Source organism: Cajanus cajan, chromosome 6, assembly GCF_000230855.2.
Source record: "Cajanus cajan strain Asha chromosome 6, NIPB_CcT2T_4, whole genome shotgun sequence".
Classification (NCBI taxonomy): domain Eukaryota; kingdom Viridiplantae; phylum Streptophyta; class Magnoliopsida; order Fabales; family Fabaceae; genus Cajanus; species Cajanus cajan.
Genome location: NC_138522.1, coordinates 127,268 through 144,051, shown reverse-complemented (window position 1 = coordinate 144,051; position 16,784 = coordinate 127,268). Strand labels below are relative to the sequence as shown.

The 16,784-nt window shown below is 33.5% G+C and overlaps 1 non-coding gene and 1 pseudogene across 1 annotated transcript; one reads left to right on the top strand and one right to left on the bottom strand.

Annotated features, from left to right (window-relative positions):
- Window positions 1-7,220: 7,220 nt before the first annotated feature.
- On the top strand, window positions 7,221-14,756 carry LOC145959019 (uncharacterized; annotated as a pseudogene).
- Window positions 9,481-9,585, bottom strand: LOC145949426 (small nucleolar RNA R71). Its single transcript, XR_014427634.1, has one exon. It is a non-coding gene; the product is annotated as a small nucleolar RNA R71 (small nucleolar RNA).
- Window positions 14,757-16,784: the final 2,028 nt, after the last annotated feature.

Here is a 16,784-nt window from a genome sequence, read left to right as displayed (position 1 = left end):
TTTATAATATATATTTCTAACTTATGATAACTTTATTTTTAAAAAAAATTATATTTAAATTTTATTGATAGAAGAGATGTGATATCTTAAGGAAAAAAAGAATTATAACATCCTCTCTTTTTCTAATAGGAAGAGTACAGATGTATTTTTTTAACTATTAATATTTCTTTATTGTTGTGTGATAAAAATGATTATTTTAAATTATTTTAAATTATTTAACTAGAATCTTATTAATAATTTACTATATGATTTTAATATTTTTGTATAACTAATATCTGATTTTAAACTTGATATGAAAATATTATGATATAACTAGATAAGATTTTAAATTAGTATTTTATTAATGGTTGATAATTAGAAAATAAAACAAGGATAAATACATTTTTTGAATTTTGTATCTTAGATTTAAGATGAATAAATATATTAAGTTAATTAATAATTTATTTAAAATGTTAAAATTTAATTTATAAAAATATTATTTTAAAAGAGAAGGGTTATAATAACATCGGTGTAACTTTTACTAAGTATTACATCGCTCAATAACTTTATATTAAATGTGAATTTTATAAATTCAATCGTTAGATTGAAAGTTTTTTACTCTTAGATCATATATATACAAAATTTTATATGAATTCAAGATGATTTGATACTTCATTCTTGTAAAATAAAATTGACGTAATATATACATTTCAAATAAAATATGAGCACTTTGATTACTTTTAAGTTGTTGTTCAATTTTTACAAAAATTGATATAAACATATAAAGTGATATGAACTTTCAATCTGACGGTTGGATTTACAAAATTCACGTTTAATATAAAGTTATTGAGCGGTGTAATACTTAGTAAAAGTTATACCAGTGTTATTATAACTCTTCTTATTTTAAAATATATAAATTATTATTTAAACTTTTAAATTTATAATAAATAATTAAAATTGTATCATAAAATTAATTTTAAATAAAAATAAGTAGATTGTTAATTATAAAAGTAAGTATATATATAAATAAAGATTAATTAAATATAATATAATTATTATTATTAGTAATATAATTATTATATATATTATTATATATTTATAACGGTCCAGATACACCAGAATGATAAGGATTCGAAGATAATATAAGTATGAGATTGGATAGTTGAGGATGAATTAAATGAATTAATTTGTACTACTTATACTAACAACATGCATATGCTTTTCGGTAGCTTATCTCATCAGAACTTCACAGTTAAGCGTACTTGACTTGGAGTAATATAGGGATGGGTGACCTTCTGGGAAGTTTCCAAAAATTGTGTAATTAAAGACAAAACATGCTAAAAAATTAAATATTGTGAAATAAAATCCTTAAGATGCCAAATATGAGTGGTTCGTAGCGACCAAATTTGCGACGTCTATAAAATTTATTAAAATAAATATTTAGCGACCGATTTATTCGGTCACTAATTTGGTCCCATACACTTCAGGGACCAAAATCATTGCGACCGAAATTTTCAGTCGCTAAACAGCGACCGAAAATTTTTCCGTCGCTAAATAACTTAGCGACCAGGGTTTTAGCGATTGATTAAATTCGGTCGCTAAAGAAAATAGTGACCGATTTTGGTGGTTGCTAAATTGCATATTTTTTATATTGACAATCCAAGTTCTCTTACGAGTTGTAGGTTGTGATTATTACATTTCTATTCTTTAATTTTCTTCTTCTTCACTATCAAATTCAAATTCTGGTTCAGCAATAAGTATAGGGTAAGAATCAAATTGTGATGCATGAACAGGTTGAGAACCAGATTGAGATGCATGTGAAGATTGAGAATCAAATTAAGATGCATGTGTAGGCCGAGCATGAGGTTGAGAGGCATATGTTGGTTGGGAATCAAATTAAGACTCAAGTGAAGGTTGAAGATGCAAAGTTATTCTTGGTTGTAGAAACTAGCTAGTCTTAATTTTATGTTTCATAGAAATTAATAAAAATAATATGTTAAGAATTTGGTATGAAAGATACTAGTTTCTTATAGTCCTAATATCAGAAACTGAATCATGAATACTGAAATGATACTACAAATAAAGACCACTTAGTTATGGAAATTAGTAACTCAAAAAATTAAGTGGGCATTTCAATGTCACCTCATTGTTGAGATTCAAAGTGTGTTGTTTTTGAAAAAGAACATGGTGCCAAATGAGATGCTGGAAAAGACAATAGAGAAGGCAGTAAAGAAAGTGAAGAATAAAGATAAAATACAATGCTAATGATGCAATGCAATAATTTGCACCCAGTAAAGATGATGAGCATATATATATATATATATATAATCAAGGTAAGGCTATTGTGTAGGAAATTTTTTTGAATTAACATCCTACTATATATCTAAGACTCAACAAAAATGTTATATGTTCTTGTATTAGGATACACACTTTACTTGTCCTTGCTGTTGCGGGTCTGTCTTGGGTCTAGGTCTTCTCGTTCCTTTTTGAGTAGTCCGAAGTGAGGGAGGTGCTTGTAAAGACACTCCAACGCTCAAGTAAGTGCTCGGCATATTAAATGCGGTAGTTGAAAATTAGTTACGTACTTCGTTGGGGTTCTATTTATAGTGATTCTTATTGGGTCGTGATTAGGGACTGGGCCCCAGGAAATTAGGGGACTAATCTGACACATTACGTAAATTAATCCCTCCTTAATTGTTTGATTTTAGTTCCGTGTCGCTACATGCTCAGAACAAACCGGTCGTTTGGTCGACTCGACCGACCACTCGTGAACCGAGACTACCCGAGCAGTCGTGCTCGGCATGGTCGCTCTGATCTGCCAAGCCTTCCATTCAGTCTGGTCGGTTACCTCCCGATATATTATATATATGCCCATTAAACCCATCACAGCAATTTAAATGTTCATTCTAACTGTGCGTTGTCTACAACTCGAAATAATTGAAGCAACAATCCAAAATTAAAACATGCTACCGATGTTTATATTAGTAAGTGTTAAAGAAATAGACATTTTCCCATCTCATCAAAAAAGATTTCTCGCTTTAGTTATAAGGACAAATCCAATTCTATGTGAATTTCAATCAAAAAATAGAAAGAAAAAAAAAAACAATTGTGCGAATTTGAATATCAATGAAGAAAAACACAATTTCTTATTGTAATTTGAGGTTGGAAAATGAATGAGTGACAAAAATTTGTTGGACTTAGGCTCCATTACGCCTCCTTCCTTGCAATTTCTTTTTTCCCCTTCCTCATCCATCAAATCCACTACCAACCTTGCCAAAACACTTGCAAGAAAAAGCATTAGAGGGCGACGTGTTACTTAGTACCACCTTCTAGTTTTAGCACAAGTGCTCAAACACAACAAAAACCCTAAATTTCAATTTCTAAAATCTTTGTTGAAAAATTTTACATCTCCACTCCACTAAATTTCAAACGGTCACACATCTTTATATGACCTATTCAAATAAAAGTACTTCACGCTTCATTTTTGTCCATTTGATAGTTTGATACTATTGAATATTAATTAAAAAAAAAATAACAATAGGAGAGCTTAAAATTAAATAAAATGAAATAGACTCTCAAATTAATTAAATTGTAATTAAACATTTAATTTTTACGATTTTTGCAATTAAATCTCTAATATTAAAAAAACTTTCATAAATTGTTTTTTTTCCTAACATTTTAAGCCGTTATAAATTAACTTCAAGACTCAATTATAAAATTTATAGAACATTATATATATATATATATATATATATATATATATATAATTTAAGAACTTAATTAAAAAAAATTATAAAAAGTTAAGAAAACACTGATGCATTAATAAGCCTAGCTAAAAGAATAATTCAAATATAACACTAATGAAAGAAATAAAATAAGTCTATTATCACAACACTGTAAATTTTAAAACAATTCTCATTTAAATTTTTATTTGATATATTTTGCTTTATGTGGAAAGTAATAGGAATCGTGTAGCCTCAGGGACTATTCTGTTTCTCCTAAATTGTTATTTAAAAAAAATTTAGTACAATATTTTTTTTATAGTTCAACAAGTTAATTAATTGTTACTGGTGCTGCTGACATTTCTATTTTTTTTTAATGATCTGTTCGACATTAGTTTCAAAATAAGACTTTAAAAATTAAAAAACAAAAACAGGTAAAATAATGTTTTCCATTCATTTTTTTTGTTATGTGCACATAATCACGGGTGCAAAAAAGGATCCTTATAACAGAAAACTCATGTCAAGTGTGATTCACACCACATAAAAAATGATATGATGATAAAATTATAAATATGATAAAAAAATTTCTATGACAAGTGCTCACTCATCCATCATCATAGATAGTTTTTCAATGTTGAATTAGTCGATACTCGCTATAAAAAAATATTGGGAAAAGTCAACTTTTTGAAGTTGATCCCAACCTTTCCATAGTGAATGTTGATAACATTACATGTATTTGTGAAAAATCAAAAATACTTTATTGTAATTAATTACATAATGGGGTAATAAATTACATTAGAATTTGTGAAGTCTTGATGTTAATTAATGAAAATGTGCTGGAATAGTTTCTTTTCAAAAGTGCATCATGTCTTCTAAAATATGATCATGTTACTAATGTAACCGATTATATGATGATGTAACTAATTACATAAGCAACAAAAAGCAAACTTAGAAATAATATGTTTTGTTTTAACGATTACATGAAGATGTAACTAATTACATTTAGCTTATTTATGTTTCTAGGTAGCAACAAGGACAAAGTAATTGATTACATAATCAATGTAACTGAATACATCAACATAAATATTTCACTATATAAACTCGACTTATTTCATATTTTAAAAATAGTTTAGATGATGATGACTCTAGTGAGAAGATGATAGGAGTTTCTCCTCTTCTAGCTTCATTGATGCTCTTTAATCTTCATCCATGAACTTAATCTTCATGTAACCAAATAAAAAATGATGAAAAGAGTAGAGAGTGATGCACTATTTTCAAGTGAAGGATAAGCAAGAAAAAGGAACTTGCCACAAGGAAGAATTCCTTGATAAAAGTTCTTAAGGAGAAGGTTCTCCAAGAAGAGAGCTAAGCTTTTGAAGGGAGAAATTTTAGAAATTCAATTCTCATATATCTCAAAAGTGGTATGTACACAAGAAGAAGGATGTATATATAGAGTTTGGTGGCTTGTGGTGCATGTTAAGCTAGCCATGGTTACATGTAACCAAGGTTAGGTTAACTTATATTCAAAACTATTAACTCTAGTTACATTTTCAAATTTGAATTTCCCTCATAAAAATGTCATTATCCAAGATCTAGAATAGTCCATGAAAGCATGCCTCATGGTTAGTTGCAAAAGGTGTGACTAGATACCAACATCCTAGATCTAGAAGAGTGAATGGATGCATGCCACATGACAAGATGCTAAAAGTGTAATTAGTTTGTGGAATGTGTGACTTGTTGGAGTTTCAATGAACCACGAGAACTAGTGGAATAGAAGTGGACGTCCACTTTGGAGCTCCAATACTCTCCATTCTCTCATGGGTCAAACAAGTTTAAAAATGTCATTATCCAAGATCTAGAATAGTCCATGAAAGCATGCCTCATGGTTAGTTGCAAAAGGTGTGACTAGATACCAACATCCTAGATCTAGAAGAGTTAATGGATGCATGCCACATGACAAGATGCTAAAAGTGTAATTAGTTTGTGGAATGTGTGACTTGTTGGAGTTTCAATGAACCACGAGAACTAGTGGAATAGAAGTGGACGTCCACTTTGGAGCTCCAATACTCTCCATTCTCTCATGGGTCAAACAAGTTTAATAAGTGCATATCCTATTACTAGTTACACCTTGCCTAAAATACTAATAAAACCCCTAAAAAGAAAATTAAAAAGAAATCAAGTCCTACACTAATTGACCTAAAAATACAAGGTCAAATGTAAGAGAATATTTTCAAGGAAAATATTTACATAAGAAAAAGTAGACTACAAAAAGTGACCCAAAGCTTAATAAGAGCTTGTGTCTTTTTCCTTCAAATCTAGCTCACTCCTCTTGGTTCTTTTTGGACTTGGCCCCTAGGCATGATTTCATCATCCCCTCTCTCTTAAAAAGGATTTGTCCATAAATCATATTTTTTAACATGCAAAAGAAAGTAAATTGCAAATATTAAAAGTGTTATTTTCTTGATGATCAAATAGGCTTGGCCTATTAATCCTCTTTATGTGTGGGATGGGCATATCCTTAATATATATATATATATATATATATATATTTATTTATTTATTTATTTATTTTTTCTTGGGTTTCTTTTGAACCCTTGTAAGTCCTACAACACTATCTGCACCCAAACTTTATTTTTCTAATTTTCTTTAAAGGATGTTTGTTACTAACTTCTAAAAAGACTTGTCTTGAGTGTCCTATTTGATCACCTAGGCTCCTAGAAATTAAACTATTTACAACTAAACTTCCTTGCCTTCCTAAAGAACAAAGTGATCTAAAGTCACCATGACTAAGAAACTTCTTAAGAACAAAGTTTTGTCCTCAAGATTTGAGGACTAGGAAAAAAGCATTAAACTATTGGCTATTTGTGGGGTAGTAATTGATAGTGGCTCCATAAGTTATTTTTAAAGAAGCAATAGGGTGCCTATCTTTCATCAAAGCAAATCTTACACCTAACTAAGATGTAAATTATTCTAGGTTAAAAGTTTTAAAAGGATTTGGTAGAGCTATAACATTTGCATAGAAGAGCTCGCTATGTGAGGGTTAAAAAGCTTGCTCAAACTTTTCACCCTAAAAGGAAGGAAGATTTTTCTTTGCTAACTCATTGAGTAGTGGAACAATTGATTGTTTAAGATAGAGAATCCTCTTGATTTCACTTTTAATAGAAAATTAACTCTTTTTCAAAATGTAATATCCTAATTTTCCTATTAAAAATATTTGCTTAATTATTAATTGTGATATTTTATTATAATTAAATGAATTGGTTTTAATAACTATTTTAATTATTTTTATATAAATATGTTATATTGTAAGGTTTATAATTAAATGTTCTATGTTATTATTATTCTATTAATTGAGAGAAAGATTTTTGGTAACTATAGGTAATATGTTTTACCTATGAGGTTAAGAGGGAGTTAAGTTTTTTTTAAAAGCTTTTTTTTTATCAATTTTCTTTACAATTCCTTTTCACGTACGCTTGCATGCTTTAGACTTGGGAGAATTTGCGTATAAGGGAAATCATTCGAGAGATCCACATTCGTTTTCTAGCGCTCATCAATGTAAATGAGAGTGAGTAATCTCGCTTTAAGTATGAGTTGTATGTTGAGTAGTGGGATTGGCCTCTGATAGATATATTTTTACACATTCTTTTATGTTTGGTTTATAGTATTTTAGACTTGTGTTGATGTTATTTTGATATTTTTAGATTTGTTTTGATTTAGTAAGTCATTTTAGATATTAGTTGCATTTCCTAGTTAATTTTCATATTTTTCCTGCTTTGAACAGTTTTCTTGCACAGACCATATCTGGAGCTACAGACCTTAGAATTGAACGTTCTTGGTGTCCCTGGAAAGATAAGAAAGAGATTTACAATTTCTATGTTGCAAGAAAAGCCCAGTTCAGACGTTAAGGATGTCTAATTTTGCCTACAAAGTCGCAGCTCTGTGCAGATTTATTTTCTGTTTTTAGATTAGGACTTAATGAATTGTAATTAGTGTATTAGTGACTTTAGCTAATGGGCTGGATCTTGTTTAGTCAGATTTAGGACCATTAAGTCGTTTACATATAGCAAAACTTACATTGAACCAATATATACTTTTCGTCAGTTTAAAGATTTTTTTTCAGATTCAGTTTCTTGGAATTCAAGTTGTTTTTCCCTCCTCCATTCTCCACGAACTGTTTCTGCTTCTTGAAATTCTTGGACGAACTTCTTCTCAGACTTGAACACAGATTTGTGAAGCAAGGATGATGAAGATGCTCGGCTAGGTTCGTTGCACCGATTCAAGTTTCTGATTATGCGGTAATCTGTTCTTTAAAATCTTTAAAATCTGGAATTCCTCTTTCTCTCTAATCTGTTCTTGATTAATTCGACCTAAATTCATGATTATGATTTAGCTCTAAATAATTCAAGAACAGATTCAATTCGTTTTGAAATTAAAACACCGAAGTTGGATTCAATTTGGATTGGAATTTTATAAAACGGATTTGTGTCTAATTTTCCATAGAACACGATTGTGTTCTTCGTTCTCCAATTCGAATTGAATGAATAACAGTGGAATTCGGATTAATTCCTTATTACCGTATAAATATGAGATTTGAATTGGTATTTTCATTTGATTAGATTTCCATCTTGTTTCAATTGATTCGAATTTATGATCTAGTATTCATTAAACTGTTCTTCAATCCCCTTGCTAATTGAACTGATAAAATCTTCAAACAAATTGATTTCTGTCTTTGAGATTCGACCTAGGTTAGCTCACTACATTACATTTTAATTCGGAGGACCTGGAATAATTTGATTTCCATTACGACGTGGATATCAAAATGGCGCCGTTGCCGGGGACATAAGTCATTTTGTTTTGATTTTTTTTTTATATCATGTATACTAACTGTTAGTAGAAATGTTTTCGAATTTATAGTGTAGTATTTTGTAATTCAATTCTAACTCTGATTCTATCACTAATTCATTGTTGTTTTTGCAGTTTAGTTTTCAATACTATTGTGTTAGTCTTGAATTGTGTTGTTTAGGTAATTCGTAGTGTTTTTGTAGCAATATTGTGTGGTCTCTTTGCGGTTTCTTTGTGGTTTCTTTGTGCTGTATTTTAGCTGAAAAAACAGGGAAAGGAAACAGAGGGAAACAGAGGAAAACACATTCCGTTGACTACATAACCTTGTATGTGTTCTTACTTGTATGACTAGGTCTAACCCTGGTACATTACATGATTTTGATCCTGAGATAGAAAGAACATTTCATCATAGGTTAAGGTCTAGGTCTAGTCAGAATAATAATAGTAGTATAGTCAACTCTGAAGTAGTTATTAATTCTACTTTTTATTTTCAATCCTGCTTAGATAGTGAGACTTTTAATTTTCAATCTTGTTCTTCTTCTGAAACTGATTCTGAATTGTATAACATGGCTGATAATCATGAACTTACATTGAAAGAGTTGGCCACACCTAATGTTATATATCAACCATGGTGTGTCCAATATGCTGAAAATGAGACATGCTATGAACTCAAATCTGGTCTAATCCATTTGTTGCCTAAGTTTCATGGACTTGCAGGAGAAGACCCACACAAACACCTCAAGGAGTTCCATGTAGTCTGTTCAACCATGAGGCCAAGCACTGTTCCAGAAGATCTTGTCAAAATGAAAGCATTTCCTTTCTCTCTGGATGGTGCAGCCAAGGATTGGTTGTATTTTTTACCTTTTACCATTACTACATGGAATGACATGAAGAGGTTGTTCCTCGAAAAATTCTTTCCTGCCTCCAGAACTGCAGCAATCCGAAAAGAGATTTGTGGTATTAGGCAGCAACAGGGGGAGACATTATATGAATATTGGGAGAGATTCAACAAGTTGTGTGCTACTTGTCCTCATCATCAAATTAGTGAGCAGTTGTTAATTCAATATTTTTATGAAGGACTAACCATGATGGACAGGAGCATGATAGATGCAGCCAGTGGAGGAGCATTGATGGACAAAACACCAAATGCTGCAAGACAACTCATTACAAACATGGCAGCAAACACTCAGCAATTCGGATTCAGAGGAGCTGTTGTAAAAGGAGTAAATGAGATGGTAGTTGGTGCTGACAATCAAAGGCTGGAAAACAAACTTAATGAGCTAACCACCATGGTGAGGCACTTAGCAATTGGTCAACAACAGGTGGCTGCAGCAAATGTATGTCCAACAAGAACATGTGGCATTTGTAATGCCATTGAACATCCTACAGATTCATGTCCTACTCTCCAAGAATCAGATGCAAATGTTTCTGGAGTTTACAGCAACCAACAACAGCAGCAATATAGACCTCCACACCAGCAAAATTACAATCCTTACTCCCAAACATACAATTCAGGTTGGAAAGATCATCCAAATTTAAAATGGGGACAGCAACCACAACATACTGCATTTCAACCTGCTGCTGGAAAATATCAACATCCTTTCAAGCAACAACAGCAGCAGCCTCCACCACCTCCTACACAAAAGAGTGAACCTTCATTTCAGGAAATGATGCAACAAATGGCGGCTCAACAGATGCAATTCCAACAGAACATGCAAGCAACTGTCCAAGATTTAAAAATTCAGGTTGGACAGCTTGCTAGCCAATTAAGTCAAGTTCAATCTCAAGGTTCCAGCAATCTTCCCTCTCAAACTGTCATAAATCCAAAAGGGAATGTGAGTGCTATTACTTTGAGGAGTGGTAAGGAGTTGCAACAGTAGGACATACCACAGGTACCAGTTGATGATCTTTCTGCACAACCGAAACCTTCTCATGAGGTACAACAACTTCCTTTTCCTTTTCCTTCCAGAAAGTTGCAATCAAAGAAACCGGATTTGGAAAAGGAGTTGCTAGAAACTTTTAAGAAGGTAGAAATTAATATTCCTTTGCTTGATGCTATTAGACAGATTCCCAGATATGCCAAGTTTTTAAAAGAATTATGTACTAATAAGAGAAGATTAAAAACAAATGAAAAGGTAAACCTGGGAAGAAATGTTTTTGCCCTTATACAGAGTTCACATATTTCTCCACTCCCACAGTCTAGCCTTCCACAAAAGTGTGAGGATCCTGGAACCTTTACTGTTCCCTGCACTATTGGTACTCTCACTTTTGCGGATGCCATGCTAGACTTGGGAGCTTCCATTAATGTGATGCCTACTTCAGTATACAGGTCATTGCAGCTTGGTGATTTAAAACCAACTGGAGTTATTATTCAGCTTGCAAACAGAAGTGTTGTACATCCACTTGGGGTCTTAGAAGATGTTTTGGTTAGAGTAAATGATTTGATTTTTCCTGCAGATTTTTACATTCTTGATATGCAGGATAAGGTTCCAAAACCAACACTGATTTTGGGAAGACCATTCTTGATGACTGCACGGACCAAAATTGATGTTCATTCTGGCACACTATCTATGGAGTTTGGAGATGATATTGTGAAGTTCAACATATTTAGAAACATGAAACTTCCTGCTGAAGAGCATTCTGTTTTCTTTGTAGATTTAGTTGATACTTTAGTTGATACTTGTACAGATGTAAATTTAGATTTAGATTTAGATTTTCCTATTTTTGATTTAGACTGTTTTGGTTCTGGTTGTTGCTGTGATGATGCTACTGTTTGTACTATATGTGCAGAGATTAATACTGCCATTGCAGGTGTTGATTTAGATTTGCAGGTTGCAGATTCTAAATTGTATGCTGCAGAATTTGGTCAACAGGTTCTAGCATCCCTTGATACTCCTCCAGCAAACAAACCAGTTTTACCTTCCACAGTGCAGCCTCCAAATTTAGAGCTGAAGCTACTGCCTGAGCATTTGAAGTATGTTTTTCTAGATGCAGATCATAAGCAACCAGTTATCATTTCTAGCGGTCTGCAAGAGGAGCAAGAACACAAATTGCTGCAGGTTTTACAACTACATAAGAAAGCCATAGGGTGGACATTAGCTGATCTTCCTGGAATTAGTCCTGCCATTTGCATGCATCGGATTTTATTAGAGGATGAGTCCAGACCCGTGAGACAACCTCAAAGAAGACTCAATCCTACCATTCTAGATGTAGTCAAGAAGGAGGTCATGAAATTACTTGCTGCTGGCATCATCTACCCTATTTCAGACAGTACTTGGGTTTCACCTGTTCAAGTGGTTCCAAAGAAATCTGGGATTACAGTCATCAAAAATAAAGATAATGAGTTGGTTCCAACTAGAGTCACCAATAGTTGGAGAGTTTGCATTGATTACAGAAGACTTAATCAGGCCACTCGGAAGGACCATTTCCCTCTCCCATTCATTGATCAAGTTTTAGAGAGGTTGGCAGGTAAATGTTAAGCGATTTCTTTCAATATGGCAAGTGAACCAATCGCACAAGTAGTAAGTAGAAGTAATAGTCGTTCTCCCCAAAGGACTTGAGTAATACAATGGCAATATGTGGAATTTAAGCTAATATAGACTAAAGAATGATTTCATGTTTGATGAGTTGTAATTTTTAAGCTAAAAAGAGTAAAATGATTCAAAGAGGACTTTCATCAAACACTTGAAATGCAAATTTTGGGACTTGACTATATGAGTGAAATGTTAGGGTTAGACTTCACCAACTCTAATCTCATGCATACAAAACATTCCTTCTCATTCAAACATTAATGCTAGCCCACTAATTTTCTCTAATTCCAATTCCTTGGTTAAAAGAGCCTAAGTTTCATTATCAAATATCAATCCCTTGAATGGTTCAACAAATCCACTTGCATTAAGTTAAAGGGCTCCATACAACAAGTAGCTCTTGTTCCATTCCTAGACACAAGTCTACAAGGTACCACATTCTCAGACAAGATTACCAATGATATTCCCACACCAAAAGCAATCAAAAATCATGTAATAGTTGATCATTCCATACAAGCATTAAGCACAAGAACATGATACTAACATTTGAATGAAGGAGATAGATAAATATATATTCAACAAGTTACATGAGAGTCAAGTTGGCTACATCTAACCCCAACAAGAGGTTTTTAGCAATCCATGTCCATGAGAATAGCAAGATACATCAAAAGAGGAAGAATGGAAGAAAACCAATGAGAAACAATGGTCAAATTATGAGCCCTCGCTTCTCTCCTTCGACCTGGTTCTGTTCTACCTTCGTCTCCCCTCCAAAAAAGACTCCTCCTTTTTCGCGCTCCGCCAGAAGTTATATCAAGCCACGCAATTCTTTAAGTGACGCGCTGAGCGCGAAATGGTACGCGCCGGGCGCATAACGGAACGCGCCTGGCGAGAGGTTGATCACGCTGAGCGCGATATCAACTTTCCCAGCGCCCCTGGATCTACTGCGCTGAGCGAGGTAGAATATGGGCTCAGCGCGGGTCTTCTGGAGTTTCTAGCTAGCTTCACTGGAGTTCAATCGAGCTTCTTCTCTTTGACACGGCTTCTTCCCACGTGATTACCTAACCAAAAAGTCACAAAAAATGAGGATTAAATCTTTATAACCCTGTGTGTGTAACCAAAGTGTCTTTACTTACAAAAGAGAAGTTAAATTGAAGATTACAAAGTCAAAAGTTAGAAAAGAGTTGAATGTGTTAACCAATTTGCTACTAGAATATAAGTAAAAATTAACATTATCAGTAAAACACACTATTGTTTTCTTGATGGCTTTTCAGGTTACATGCAGATCCACATTGCACCAGAGGACCAACATAAGACCACATTCACCTGTCCATTTGGAACTTATGCATACACTAGGATGCCATTTGGCCTGTGCAACGCACCTGGTACTTTTCAGAGGTGTATGGTGAGTATCTTTTCTGATTTATTAGAGAGTTGCATGGAGGTGTTTATAGATGATTTCACTGTTTATGGTTCCTCTTTTGATTCATGTTTGCATGACCTCTCTAAAGTTCTGAACAGGTGCATTGAGACTAACCTTGTTTTAAACTTTGAAAAATGCCATTTCATGGTTAGTGAAGGTATAGTTTTGGGCCACCTAGTCTCTAGTAGAGGTATTGAAGTGGATAAAGCCAAAATAGATGTCATTACTTCTCTTCTTTACCCCGTTTCTGTGCGGGAAGTGCGTTCTTTCCTTGGACACGCAGGTTTTTATAGGAGATTTATCCAGGATTTCAGCAAGATTGCACTGCCACTGTCCAAGCTTCTTCAAAAGGATGCAGAATTCATATATGATAGTTCATGCAAGGAGGCTTTTGATCAATTAAAGAAGAGGCTCACTACAGCTCCCATTATGCAGTCACCTGATTGGTCACTTCCATTTGAACTAATGTGTGATGCATCTAACCATGCATTAGGAGCGGTTTTAGCTCAAAGAGTTGGTAGACTCTCTCATGTTATTGCTTATGCTTCCCGTACCCTTGATGCCGCTCAAGTAAATTATACTACCACTGAAAAAGAGCTTTTAGCAATTGTGTTTGCATTAGATAAATTTCGTTCATATTTGTTAGGCTCTAGTATTATTGTGTTCTCTGACCATGCAGCTTTGAAATTCCTGCTGAAGAAACCAGATGCTAAACCAAGATTGATCAGATGGATGCTACTTCTGCAGGAGTTTGACATTCAGATCAGAGATAGGAGTGGTTCAGAAAATTTAGTTGCAGATCATTTGAGCAGGATAGAGGGGAGAGTTGTTGATCCTCTCCCTATTAGAGATGTTTTTCCTGATGAGCACTTGATGCTTATACATGATACTGTACCGTGGTTTGCTGATATTGTAAATTATTTAGTTGCTTCTGTTTTACCTCCAAATGCTTCTAGGTCCCAAATAGATAAATTGAAAAGTGATTCTAAATATTATGTTTGGGATGACCCTTACCTGTGGAGTTTTTGCAGTGATAAAGTTATTCGCAGGTGTATTCCGGATCATGAGATCCAGTCAGTGCTCCAGTTCTGTCACGCTTCAGCTGTAGGAGGACACTATGGACCATACCGGACTGCTAGGAAGGTATTGGATAGTGGTTTCTACTGGCCCACCCTTTTCAAAGATGCACACAAAGTCTCCAGCACCTGTGAGCAATGTGAGAGATCAGGATCTGCCATTACTAGGAGACATGAGATGCCCCAGTAGCCTATTCTTTTTTGTGAGGTATTTGATGTTTGGGGTATTGACTTTATGGGTCCTTTTCCTGTATCTCATGGTTATTCTTATATTCTGCTTGCTGTTGACTATGTTTCAAAGTGGGTGGAAGCTAAGACCACCAAAACTAATGATTCTAAAGTTGTTGTGGATTTTGTTAGATCCAACATATTTTGCAGGTTTGGTGTGCCAAAAGCCATAATAAGTGATAGAGGGAGCCACTTCTGCAACTTTAGCATGCGGTCTCTGCTCAATAAATATGGGGTTGTGCATAGAGTTTCCACAGCTTATCATCCCCAAACTAATGGGCAGGCCGAGGTTTTTAACAGAGAGATCAAACTGATTTTACAGAAGATGGTTCACCCAAACAGAAAAGATTGGAGTAAGATGCTTGAAGATGCTCTTTGGGCACATAGGACAACTTACAGGACACCGATTGGCATGTCTCCATATAGGATTGTATTTGGTAAAGCTTGTCATCTACCTGTAGAGATTGAGCATCGAGCATATTGGGCGGTGAAGAGCTGCAACTTGGCATTTGACCAAGCAGGATTACAAAGAAAACTTCAATTGCAGGAACTTGAAGAACTCCGGTTGGAAGCCTATGAAAACTCCAAGATTTATAAAGAAAAAGTCAAGCGCTTTCATGATAGTTATCTTTTGAGAAAGGAGTTTAGAGTAGGCCAACATGTGTTATTGTTCAATTCTCGCCTAAAGCTCATTGCCGGTAAACTTAGATCAAGGTGGGATGGTCCTTTTGTTATTACTAATGTGTTTTCCCATGGTGCAGTAGAAATAAAAAATGAAGTTACTGGCAAAACATTCAAAGTGAATGGGCATCAACTTAAAGAATTTCATCAAAGCCCAAAGTTGGAGGACAAAGATGTGGAGGACATTTCATTAGAAGAGCCAACTCTTGGACCTTGAGGGAGTTCTACCCCTTTTCTATAATTGGCAATTGTCTTTATTGATTGCATTATTTGTTTCATTGAGGACAATGTGTGTTTCAAGTGTGGGGGGAGTTGTTTGCGTTTAAAAAAAAAAAAAAAAAATTGTTGTATTCTGTATTTTTGTTTTCTGTATTCTGATTCTGCATTTTATTTCTGTTTTCTGTATTCTGATTCTGCATTGTTTTCTGTTTCTGTTTCTGTTTTTGCATTTCTGTATTCTGATTCTGCATTGTTTTCTGTTTCTGTTTCTGTTTTTGCATTTCTGTATTCTATTCTGTATTGTTTTCTGTTTCTGTTTCTGTTTTTGCATTTCTGTATTCTGTATTTTGTATTCTATATTCTTTTCTGTTTCTGTTTTCTGCTTTCTATTTCTGTTTCTGTATTTTGTTTCTGTTTTATTTTCTGTCTTTGTTTTCTGTTTTTGATGTTTTGCTGTTTTGTTGTTTTGAAATTAGAAAATAGAATAAAAAAATTTTCTTATTTTTTTTTCTTTGGATTTGTAAATGTATGGATTTAGAAAGTGACATCATTTTTGTTGATTGGTTGAACATCATGAAGTGTAAATCATTTGTGCATTTTTAGTTTTGTAAGTTGATTTGAAAAATTAAAGTTTGATTCTTTGATAATAGAAATTTTAACCTTGTGAGATTTGAGCCTATATTAATGGATGGAATACATCACTCCATTCCAATTTCTTTCTTGTGTGAATTTGCTCATGATTGCTAGATTACTCTAGGTTTTGCCTTAACTCTTTTGAAGCTTCTTGTTCACATGCTCTATTGATATGATTTAGGCATTTAGGAATTTGTGTCTTAAACTACTAGCCAAATAGCCTACCTTACATTTCTTTTTCCCTAGTTTCCCTCTTTGAGCCTTTATATCCCTTCTTTGATTTTAGCTCATAATAAGCCAAAAGTGAAAAACCATGATATCCCATAACCTTAGGGATTAAAGGAGCTTTGGAATTGTTTTGGGAATGGTTCTTTATAAGTGTGGGGGTGTTTTTAGGGAATACTTCTATATTGTTGATATTGAGTTATTTGGCACTTAAAAAAAAAAAACAGAAAAA